The sequence below is a fragment of the Engraulis encrasicolus genome, chromosome 23 (assembly GCF_034702125.1).
Source record: "Engraulis encrasicolus isolate BLACKSEA-1 chromosome 23, IST_EnEncr_1.0, whole genome shotgun sequence".
In the NCBI taxonomy this organism is placed as follows: Eukaryota; Metazoa; Chordata; class Actinopteri; order Clupeiformes; family Engraulidae; genus Engraulis; species Engraulis encrasicolus.
In genome coordinates this window covers 37,991,206-37,998,705 of record NC_085879.1, presented here as the reverse complement: position 1 = coordinate 37,998,705, position 7,500 = coordinate 37,991,206, and the positions used below count along the sequence as shown (strand labels likewise).

Below are 7,500 nucleotides of genomic sequence, written 5' to 3'. Positions count from 1 at the left end.
AAGACAGAGAGAGACAGAGAGAGAGAGAGAGAGAGAGAGAGAGAGAGAGAGAGAGAGAGAGAGAGAGAGAGACGGAGAGAGGCAGACAGAGGGAGGGAAAGGAGAAAAGAAATAGAGAAAAAAAGAGACAGAGAGAGACAGAGAGAGAAAGGAAAAACACGGTTTAACATAAAGATCCAAAACGCCGCCAAAACAAACAAACAAACAAACAAGTCACCAGGATTTCAAATGTTGCGTCACTATTCATTCAACAAGTTGCCTCTCTCCCCTCTCGGCCTTTCCTGACACTTGCACAGCAAAACAAACAATACAGACTCCATTTGCAAATGTCACAAGCGATAACACAGACAAAAACGGCTAAAGCAACCGCCACTATTTCACCCGGATTTGGGCGAAATATGCGTTTTAGCTTGTTCTGCAAACCCCTCTTGTGTGTGTGTGTGTGTGTGTGTGTGTGTGTGTGTGTGTGTGTGTGTGTGTGTGTGTGTGCGCGCGCGTGCATGTGCATGTGCGTGTGTGACTGTTGTGGTGTGTGTGTTTGTTTGTTTGTTATGAGTCATCTGCTTGTGTCCTCTGGTGGCGTTGACTTGACCTCATTTGCGTAACCTTGGTGATGAGGAACGCAAACTCCTCTCCCGCGGGCATTCAGCGTAGAAGTGGTCAGGGTCGCTGATAGCTTTGGCCGGGCCCAGGACAAAGTCATCTGACAGGGCCCCCCACCCAATACATACAATGCAATAAGGACCAAAGTGGGCCCAGGACAACTGACCCCTTTGTCCCCTGTCAGCTTCCCTGGTGTTGATGACCGAGACTAATCTAACACTTACGGGCAAGTCGCCGTAATTTTTTCGCCGCGGCTGATGAGAATGAAAGATGACGCCGATGATTATAAATAATTTCGAGTGACCTTATTATTTCAAAATGCCTCAGCTTTTGTTTGGGGCGCACCAGAGGTAATTAAAGGCAAAGAGGTAAAATGGCTAGAACACTCAATTGTGATGTTTTTTTAAACTGACAGTTCAGAGAATGGGACAAAAAGTGAAATGGATTGAATGAGAGACAGACCGAGAGAGAGAGAGTGAGAGAAAAAAAAGATGTTTATTTGAGAGAAATAAAACGTACTTCAAACCCTGATTCAGTCAAAGTCAATAAAAGCATGCAGGGTGAATAGAAAATAATCCAAAAAACAAAAAGCTGAGAGAAAAGTTCTGTCTGAATTTTGAATGAGTTTGCAACACGGGTGGCAATGCCAACAAAAGATTTAGGTTGTACTTCTAAAAGGAAACCATACAATCCAAAAATGATGACATGGTTGCCTTGCTTAGACCATCATCTCTCTAAAAAATGCATGAGCTCTATCTGTCTCTTTCGTCTATTTCAACTATTTTGTTATAACAACAAAACCAACACCACAACCACAGACCTTCAGACAGTCAGAAGGAATGAGAGAATGTTATTTAGTAGTTTCTTAATAGTGCAAATGAGTGGGAGTTCACACAGATTGCAAGTCTACTGTATGAAGCAAGTCAAATACATTCTGAAAAGTCAATAAAAGGTATGCAGGCTGAATGAAAAATGGGAGAAATACTGATAATACTAACTTAACAGTGAATGACTGAGGATGACTCCATCCCTTATCTCCACTGTGTCTGTTTCAAAGTGCTGTAGAGAAGTTCTACTACATTAAAAAGCTGTTTCACAGACTCAGGCTGCTGCTGGCGGTACCAACGGGCATACTAAAGCCCCTGCAAACACCTGCTTCTTCCACAAAGCTACCCAGCACTCTCACACCACTCATAAAAAAACGAGCAGTACGATGGTGCAATTAAGGGTTGTGTGATCTGGTCAACAAGCCATTAGCACACCTCCCTCCACAAAGCCCTTCCATGGCACTGGTCCAGGGGAAGGGGGCCTGAGCAAAGGTGGTAGAGCCTGGAAAGAGTGCTGTCAGTCTGGCTAGCTTCCAGGCTGTCTGGTGCACATTCTAGCGGGGTCATTCCTATGTTCCCCGGGTCCTATGTTCCCTGCTACCAGGGAACTTAGAACCTTTTTTTTCAAAAAAGGGTAGCCACGGCGCCAGAACTTCTGTTTCGGGTTTCGGAGGGGCCAGACATTTTTGGATGGCACTTCAGTCATTGTCACATAGCCTACCATTACAACACAATGTCACAGAAACCATAGAAATCTAATGGAACAAACAAGAAGTCACCTTATAGACAGTGTTGTGGCAGGGCAACACATGCATGAAGGGCAATGAATGCATAAAGAGCAAGCATACACCAGCATTCCCTGTGAGGAAATGCAATCTAGTATGATAACTAGTCCCTACAGTTCATTTTATGAAACTTTATGAAGAAAGACCTGGGCAAATATAGCCCATTCCATTCAGTAGGCTCCGCTCATGAAGTAGGCTAATTGAATGTTCAATTTAACCTGGCCTGTCTCACATGAGAGTATGCCTATATGGCCCAATCAGATTTTTTGACCCTACCACGAAAATCATGATCTGCATTGCCAATCACAAATAAAGAAAGGTCTAATCTTTCCAACCACTTTTAAAATCTAACCAAGGGTGCTCCATTTGTACAAAACCAACTATTGACTCATAAAACAATAGGCTTAGTCCAGAAACTCAAGGCTGAAAAACGAATGAGCAGGCACAGTGGGGGGTTTGGGGGGATGTGATATTGGTAGCAAGAATTCTAACCAAGCCAGGGGGGGTCTCCCCGACGAGATTTTTTTTCGTATTGCATCCACCACGCATTTGAAAATACAATCCAAAGTTGTTAGTAATAGGCCTACCGCAGCACACACAAATAGGCTACTCTGTAGCGACCAAGGATCACTGAACAACCACCTACGTTACTCCGTGGTTGACAGCTGTGTCAATTATAGGGGACCAATACCCCGGTGCCCTTACCTTGAGTTGTCTTGACCGCAGAATGTATCCCAACCTCCCAACCGCGTTTCCAGCAACCATGGTCCCAAACTCCAATTTGTAATCCATATAATAGCAAGAAAGTGGGCTACACTGTAGGCTAGCTATCCCAGCGCACTTGTGTGACTCGTGTTATCCGAAATATTGGCATATGCATATGCACATTGTTCATTCGTTTCTTCTTGTGTTTGTCCACATTCAAAACAGTTCCGTGTCGAAAAAAGATGCGTTATGGAACAATCTGCGTTTGCCCAGTGCTTGTTACAGCACATGGATAATCCTTCACATAACATAACACTGTCGCCTAAATGAAGCATCTTGCTGTCTGTGCGATATCAACTGGCCTGAAACAGTTTGGTTGCAGTACAGAGTAATGTTGTCTTCAAGATTAACTTTTATTATAAAAGCAACCGTTTTGAGCCAAAAATGTAATATAAACTGGCGTCTGCGCAACATCCAGTGAGAGATTATGTAGCTTCATCTTCAGTTTGTATTTGCGCTGGATTTGACGGTTGAACAAATTGGAAGGGGGCCCCCTCGAGATGGGGGTACTTTGACTACATTCTGTCGTTGCACCTTTTGGCAATTGACATTTTCACGTCGCTGTCGCTGATGCAAACCTATTGGAAGGGGGGCCCCCTCGAGCAGGTGGCATTAGGAAGGCGCTCGCAGCAGAGCCCTTCATTAAGATGGCATTGCCTTATTATAAAGCTATTTCAAATCGTCGTTGCTGTTGGGTCCATAACCTGTCGTCCTTGGGGGCCCCACCTACTCGGGGGCCCTAGGCAACTGCCTACATTGCGTACCTTAACGCAACGGGCCTGCCACTGTGTGCAAACTTGACATGAAATACGCATGGCAACCGTTCATGCAAGAAATGTGCATGCATGTGCAAGCATCCTGGGCCTTATCCCCTTGTCAGATACAATGCGGGGACATAGGACCCTGTTTTAGAAAAAGGGTCCCAAGTTCCCCGGTGACATACAAAGACCGGGGAACATAGGACCCGGGTATACATAGGTAGCTAGCTTCCTGGCTGTCTGGTGCTAGCTTGCTGACTGATTCTCTAGCCGGCTGTCTGACACTGTAAAGTTTCCAAAGGAGGGTCGTCGCGCGGCTTGTTAGCATACTGATGCACCACGTGTCATTGCTCAGGTCGCCGGCCGCACACAGCGCAGCCTGGTCTGGAGGAGTGGGCAGTGCCCTCTGCCCATGTGTGTGCATGCCGTGTCTGTGCTAATGGCAATAAGCCTGTAGGGGGCTCCACCCCCGCGCCAGGAGGGGGGCGACGGGACCAGATGTCCAGGGCTGCAAGGCATAGCGTAGCGTAGCGTAGCGCTTCATTTCTCGTGCTGGGCAGGGACAGCTTTTGGTTTTTTTTATTCTATTCATTCTTTATTCGTTCTTTCCTTCCTTTCAGGGGCTAATGGAGCACAAGGGGGTAGGCTGGGACAGCAGCCACCAATACAATTCACACATACGCGCACACACACAAACACGCACACACAAACACGCACACACACACACGCACGCACAAACATTCTGACAGACATACTACACATACATTCATACACACAGACACACAACACACACATGCTCTCTCTTTCTCTCGCTCATACTAACAAACACTTACAGGCACACACTCACAAACATGAAGAAAGACAGAAAGACATACCCACCCACACACGCAAGCACATACACACACACACACACACACACACACACACACACACACACACACACACACACACACACAGGCGAGACACAAGCGGTTTACTTGCTTCCCTGCAACAATCTGCATACAAAAAAAACGCCGGTCGTAAACACAACCATCTGTCTGTTGCCACTGCAGACACAGCTTGACGGAGAATTAAAGGAGTCGTGCAGCTATTGCAGTGGCAATAACAAATAACGCACTCCTCACCTCACACTCCCTCTCTTGTCTAGACAGGCACACAGTCAAACACTGTTGAACCGGATTCCACCGCACTCTCGATTAAAAGGTGCCAAACATAAACAAAAACTGTCTAAAATTGAAAGAAAAATGTCTGCACACTTAGGAAGGTCAGTAGACCGAAAGCTTGGCCCATCATTAAAAAGAACACAAAGGGGATTTAAGGGAGGAAGGTCAGTAGACGATTTATGGTCAACGATGGTCAAGCACACTTTCGGGCCTGACTACCTATGTCAAAAGACTAACCTAGGCCTAAAAGACAGCAAAAAAGGCCTTAGAGGATCTTGCATTGGCACATGAGGGGTGCTGGTGGCAGAAATACCCACACACGTCACTCTTCTCCTCTGGAGTGGCAGAGAGGTACACAGGCAAACACCAGCATTAATGGTCACGGCTGGTATTTCTCCACAAAAAAAATCTGCCATGGTCGAAGTTGGCAGCTTTTGGGCAGCTTGACTACCTGTGTGTGTCAAGACACCAATACTACCTAGCCTTAGGCCTAAAAGAAAGAGAAAAAAAGGCCTAGCAATAGAGACAATACACACACTCCTTTAGTGTGGCACTGAGGCACACAGTCAAACAGAGCTCAGTCATAGTTACGGCTGATGGTGTAAAAAAACAAAAAAAAACAAAACAAAAAAAACTCACATGGTGAAAGATGGCAGATTTTGGGCAGCTTGACCACCTGTGTCAAGAAGAGACCAAATCTTCCTGGCCTCATGCAGCCCTAAAAGACAGCAAAAAAAAGACCTTATAACCCCTTGCATTGGCACATGAGTGGCATTGGTGGCAGCACAATCCTCTCTTGTCTGGACTGGAGCGGCAAAGAAGCACACAGTCAAACAGCGCTCAGTAATCGTTAAAGCTGGAAGTAAAAAAAACCCCCAAAAAACAAAAACCTGACATGGTGAAAGATGGCAGATTTTGGGCAGCTTGACCACCTGTGTCAAGAGACCAAATCTTCCTGGCCTCAGGCCTAAAATACAGCAAAAAAGACCTTAGTAGAACCCCTAGCATTGGCACATGAGTGGCATTGGTGGAGGCACAATCAGTCTGGACTAGTATGGCACAGAGGCACACAGTCAAACAGCGCTCAGTAATAGTTACAGCTGCTAGTCCAAAAAAAAAATCCCAAACCTGACATGGTCAAAGATGGCAGATTTTGTGGCTTGGCTTGTGGCTTGACCACCTGTGTCAAGAGAGCAAAACTACCTAGCCTTAGATATTGGCTCTTGAATCGTGCAGAAAGCAGCAAAACACACCCCTCAGTCCTCTTGTCTAGAGTGGCAAAGAGGCACACAGTCAAACAGCAGTATTAATGGTCATAGCTGATATAGCCCACAAAAAACACACACACTCCCTCCTCAGTACAGACGTATATACTCCACAAAAAAAACCTGAAACCTGCCATGGTCAAAGATGGCAGCCACTGTGTTAGGTTACTGACTGAGAGAGGCCAAAACTCACACCGCCTCAGGCCTAAAAAGCAAGAAAGAAAGAAAGCAAGCAAGACAAGCAAGACAAGGGAGCCACTTTGCCACTCTGGTGCTACTGCCCTCACTGCTATGTAAAGTCAGTGTGTCAGCGTGGTGGCAAATTGCCCCTCCAGCTGCTTCTGGTGCCCCCTTCTGTTTCTTCCCGTCGCTGCTTTGGTGACCTTCAGAGCTGTACACCAGAGGCCATGGCCTGAGGCCCTCACACTGACACAAGACAGCACAGGCAGAGGAAAGGAGAGGAAGGGTGTGTGTGTAGGTGTGTGTGTGTGCGTGTGTGTGTGTGTGTGCGTGTGTGTGTGTGCGTGTCTGATGGGGAGAGGCAGAGGAAAGGAGAGGAAGGGTATGTGTATCTAAGTGTGTGTGTGTGTGTGTGTAGGTGTGTGTGTGTGTGTGTGTGTGTGTGTGTGTGTGTGTGCATGCGTGAGTATGTGTGTTGGGGAGCGGATGGGGTTGGCAAGCACTTTCTCAGCTCCCCCGATAGTCTTTCTGCTATACACTGGTCAAGGCTAACTTTGTTAATGCTTACAGAACAGCTGTAAGCGACAGGGGAAGGGAGTGTGTGTAGTAGCCTATGTAGGATTGAGTGTGTGTGTGTGTGTGTGTGTCCTTGTTTGTGTGAATTGTGAGGGTGAATGTGTGTATATATGTGGGAAAGAGTGTGCTGTGTAGTAGTGCGTGTAGGCTTGTGCATGTCTTTTTATGTATGTGTAAATGTGTGTGCAGTGTGAAAAAGTGTGCCCTTTGTGTGAATTGTGAGGGTGAATGTGTGCATATGTGGGAAAGAGTATGCTGTGTAGTAGTGGGTGTTGTAGCAGTAGTAGCAGTAGTAGTGTTTGTGTGTGTGTAGATTTGTGAATGTCTTTTTATGTGTGTGTACATGTGTGTGCAGTGTGAACAAAGTGTGCTTCAAGGTCCAAGGTGGCCCTCGCTGAATCCTCACTCGCAGCATGAGCAGATCTGAGCAGCTGCCTTTTTGCTACCTTCCTTCCTCCTTCCCTTCCTTGTGTTATATCTCTACACCATGGGGGGATGCCAGGGCCAAGTTGACGGTTCACACTTTTTTGTGCCAAACAGGTTGATGTGTGTGAGATTGTGTGTGTGTGAGAGAGATT

General features: G+C 46.4%; 1 protein-coding gene across 1 annotated transcript in view; it reads right to left on the bottom strand.

Moving 5' to 3' along the window:
• Nucleotides 1–7,500, bottom strand: part of enox2 (ecto-NOX disulfide-thiol exchanger 2) — a 514,981-nt gene that overhangs the window by 76,465 nt on the left and 431,016 nt on the right. The gene's annotated exons all lie outside the window — the stretch shown is intronic.